This window comes from Arachis ipaensis, chromosome B06, assembly GCF_000816755.2.
Source record: "Arachis ipaensis cultivar K30076 chromosome B06, Araip1.1, whole genome shotgun sequence".
NCBI classification, from domain to species: domain Eukaryota; kingdom Viridiplantae; phylum Streptophyta; class Magnoliopsida; order Fabales; family Fabaceae; genus Arachis; species Arachis ipaensis.
In genome coordinates this window covers 132,406,099-132,406,497 of record NC_029790.2, presented here as the reverse complement: position 1 = coordinate 132,406,497, position 399 = coordinate 132,406,099, and positions in this window count along the sequence as shown.

The window sequence follows — 399 nt, the reverse complement described above, 5'->3', positions numbered from 1 at the left end:
TGTAACAATTAAAAAATTAAAAACTAAATCAATGCAATTCACTAATCTCAAGAACTCTTTTAGAGTAGTAGTACGTTATCAAAACTATAAAACTTGGCAAAACTACAAGCTAGGCCAATCTCTCGCATTCAAATTCCCATAATTTTTTTTTTTTACTAAAGATAGGAGACTCGAATCCACAATCTCTTAATTAAATATGGAAAGACTATACTATTTGAGCTATAACTCATTGACTCAAATTCTCATAATTTGTTATACTTTTTTAAATGCATAATCATTAGATTAAGAGTAGTATAAAGTATAAACAATGCCGGTAAACAACCCTTAAAAGAGAGAATATATAGTAGAAACTAACATTTTCAAAAATCATATAAATTTTTTATTTATTTTATAATTCAA